Genomic DNA, 4310 nt, shown 5'->3' with positions numbered 1-4310 from the left:
TCGATCAAATAGTGATGCAAAAGCCAAAAGCATACGAACAGTTGTGGAGCGCACAACGGGAGAAAATGTTTATTGATAATCTACTCCTACAATCTTCGGCGAGTAACCTTTTGCAACAAGTAATGCTTTGAACTTATCAAACGATCCATCAGCTTTGGTCTTGGTTTTATAAACCCATTTACATTTGATAGGAGCACGACTTTGGGGGATTTCAGTAAGAATCCATGTACCTTTGGGGATTAAAGAATCGTACTCAGCTTGCATAGCTTCTTGCCATTGATCCCTTTGAGACGAATTGATAGCTTCCATATACGATATTGGATCCTCTTGGACAGACATAGCATCATCAAAGACATCATATTCAATAGAATAGAATCCATGCTCTATCTCAATAGGAAGATCGACATGTATCTCCAAATTTTTATCAATCTTCTTTGGAGAGATACACAAGACATGCTCCCAAAGAATGATTCATATTGATGTACAATTAGTATATATAGGTGAGACCCAAGTCAAGTGAGAGATGATATATATAGTTGTAGCATCCCCACTCAAACAAAGGTCTCTAGCTGCAAGTGAAAATACCCTTGGGGAGAACAAGGGAAAAATCCGAGCCCCTACACATACCTACGATACAAAAATGATCTACTATAAAGTTTTCTTGAATACAATGATACATGCCTCAATCAGTGAGACAAGAACTTGGAACAGTACCAAGTGCATGTCTTAATGAATTACAACTATATATATCATCTCTCACTTGACTTGGGTCTCACCTATATATACTAACTCTACATCAATCTGAATCATTCTTTGGGAGCATGTCTTGTGTATCTCTCTCGTACTCTCTCTCTCTCTCTCTCTCTCAACCCGCAACACATCGTTGTTTATTGCTGGACCAAGAAACTAAACATCCATTTACAAAGAAACAATTCCCACTTGTAGATCGCATGGATAAATGTGAACTTGCCCAATCAGCATCTGTATATCCAATAAGGTTATGAGAAGTTGAAGAAGATAAAGAAGAATCCTCTCGACGACGATAAATAAGACCAAACTCCTTAGTACCCTTGAGGTACTTAAGAATACATTTTGTAGCACTCCAATGAATAGTAAAAGGGGAAGAAAGATACTGTCCCAAAACGTTAGTTGCAAATAAAATATCTGGTCTTGTGTTTAAACCAATAAAATGAAGACAACCAACAAGATTAGCAAAAGGTTGATGAATGGCTGATTCTTCATTGCGTGTTGCAGATGTACCCTTGGTAGAGCTCGAAAGAATGGGAGTGTTGGCGGAGTGCGTATTTTTCAACCATAAATAGACATTCAGTGTGATATGAGATCCAACCATAAATAGATGTGTTGATGTATCAAATATCACGGATCATTTGTTGAGAGAGAGAGAGAGTACGAGAGAGATACACAAGACATGCTCCCAAAGAATGATTCATATTGATGTACATTTAGTATATATAGGTGAGACCCAAGTCAAGTGAGAGATGATATATATAGTTGTAACATCCCCACTTAAACAAAGGTCTCTGGCTGCGAGTGAAAAAACCCTTGGGGAGAGCAAAACATGCAACAAAACCTTTAGATGTGAGGAACTGATCAATCTTTATATAACAAGCACGAGAGGTTTGCTTCAGTCCATATAATGCACGATGAAGCTGACATACAAGATGCTTCTTTCCTGCAATCATAAAACCTTCAGGTTGCTCCATATAGATTTCTTCTTCAAGATCTCCATTGAGAAAAGCCGTTTTAACATCCATTTGGTGAATTTCTAGATCAAATAGTGTTGCAAAAGCCAAATGCATACGAACAGTTGTGGAGCGCACAATGGGAGAAAATGTTTCTTGATAATCTACTCCTACAATCTACGAGTAACCTTTTGCAACAAGTCGTGCTTTGAAGTTATCAAATGAGCCATCAGCTTTGGTCTTGGTCTTATAAACCCATTTACATTTTATAGGAACACGATTTGGGGGGAGTTCAGTAAGAATCCATGTACCTTTGGGGATTAAAGAATCGTACTCAGCTTGCATAGCTTCTTGCCATTGATCCTTTTGAGACGAATTGATAGCTTCCATATACGATATTGGATCCTCTTGGATAGACATAGCATCATCAAAGACATCATATTCAATAGAATAGAACCCATGCTCTATCTCAATAGGAAGATCGACATATATCTCCAAATTTTTATCAATCTTCTTTGGAGAGATACACAAGACATGCTCCCAAAGAATGATTCATATTGATGTACAGTTAGTATATATAGGTGAGACCCAAGTCAAGTGAGAGATGATATATATAGTTGTAACGTCCCCACTCAAACAAAGGTCTCTGGCTGCGAGTGAAAAAACCCTTGGGGAGAACAAGGGAAAAACCCGAGCCCCTACACATACCTAGGATACAGAAATGATTTACTATAAAGTTTTCTTGAATACAATGATACATGCCTCAATCAGTGAGACAAGAACTTTGAAAAAAACTAAGTGCAAGTCTTAATGAACTAAAGCAAGCTTCACTAAGAGCTTTTGTGAAGATGTCTGCAACCATTTGATCACTGGGACAATGCTCCACCATAATGGAACATTTCTTGACTTCATGTCAAACATAATGATAATGAATAGCAATATGCTTTGATTTACTATGTTGTATATAGTCTTTGGTAAGACTAATAGCACTTTGGTTGTCGCATCGAAGAGGTGTACTAGATGATGAAGGATGTCCCAAGATTGCAAGTAGTTGTCAAAGCCAAACTAGCTCGCGAGCTGCTAATGATGCAGCAACATATTCGGCCTTAGTTGTAGAAACCACAACACATCGTTGTTTCTTGCTAGACCAAGAAACCAAACATCCATTTACAAAGAAACAATTCCCACTTGTAGATCGCATGGATAAATGTGAACTTGCCCAATTAGCATGTGTATATCCAATAAGGTCAAGAGAAGTTGAAGAAGATAAAGAAGAATCCTCTCGATGACGATAAATAAGACCAAACTCCTTAGTACCCTTGAGGTACTTAAGAATATGTTTTGCAGCACTCCAATGAATAGTGGAAGGGGAAGAAAGATATTGTCCCAAAAATTTAGTTGGAAATAAAATATCTCGTCTTGTGTTTAAACCAATAAATTGAAGGCAACCAACAAGATTAGCAAAAGTTGATGAATGGCTGATTCTTCATTGCGTGTTGTAGATGTACCCTTGGTAGAGCTCGAAAGAATAAGAGTGTTGGCAGACTGCGCATTTGTCAACCCAAACTTCTTAACAATATCATTAATAAACTTTGTCTAGCGAAGAAGAAGAATGCCTTGTTGTCCGTGCCGTTGAACTTGAATACCCAAACAAGAATGTATCTCACCAAGATCCACCATTTCAAATGCAGTTGATAAAAGCTTCTTCATAGCATCCAAGAGAGCAATATTATTTGACACCAGAATAGTATCATCAACATATAGAGCAAGAATAATAAAACATTTGTCCTCCCTTTTGATGTAAAGATTTGGGTCAGCAAAACATGCAACAAACCTTTAGATGTGAGGAACTGATCAATCTTAATATACCAAGCACGAGAGGCTTGCTTCAATCCATATAATGCACGATGGAGCTGGCATACAAGATGCTCCTTTTCTACAATCATAAAATCTTCAGGTTGCTCCATATAAATTTCTTTTTCAAGATCTCCATTGAGAAAAGCCATTTTAACATCCATTTGGTGAATTTCTCGATCAAATAGTGATGCAAAAGCCAAAAGCATACGAACAGTTGTGGAGCGCACAACGGGAGAAAATGTTTATTGATAATCTACTCCTACAATCTTCGGCGAGTAACCTTTTGCAACAAGTAATGCTTTGAACTTATCAAACGATCCATCAGCTTTGGTCTTGGTTTTATAAACCCATTTACATTTGATAGGAGCACGACTTTGGGGGATTTCAGTAAGAATCCATGTACCTTTGGGGATTAAAGAATCGTACTCAGCTTGCATAGCTTCTTGCCATTGATCCCTTTGAGACGAATTGATAGCTTCCATATACGATATTGGATCCTCTTGGACAGACATAGCATCATCAAAGACATCATATTCAATAGAATAGAATCCATGCTCTATCTCAATAGGAAGATCGACATGTATCTCCAAATTTTTATCAATCTTCTTTGGAGAGATACACAAGACATGCTCCCAAAGAATGATTCATATTGATGTACAATTAGTATATATAGGTGAGACCCAAGTCAAGTGAGAGATGATATATATAGTTGTAGCATCCCCACTCAAACAAAGGTCTCTAGCTGCAAGT

This window comes from Lygodium microphyllum, chromosome 5, assembly GCF_053477565.2.
Source record: "Lygodium microphyllum isolate KBCC chromosome 5, Lygodium_microphyllum_v1.1.10, whole genome shotgun sequence".
NCBI lineage: Eukaryota > Viridiplantae > Streptophyta > Polypodiopsida > Schizaeales > Lygodiaceae > Lygodium > Lygodium microphyllum.
This window is presented reverse-complemented; position numbering follows the sequence as displayed.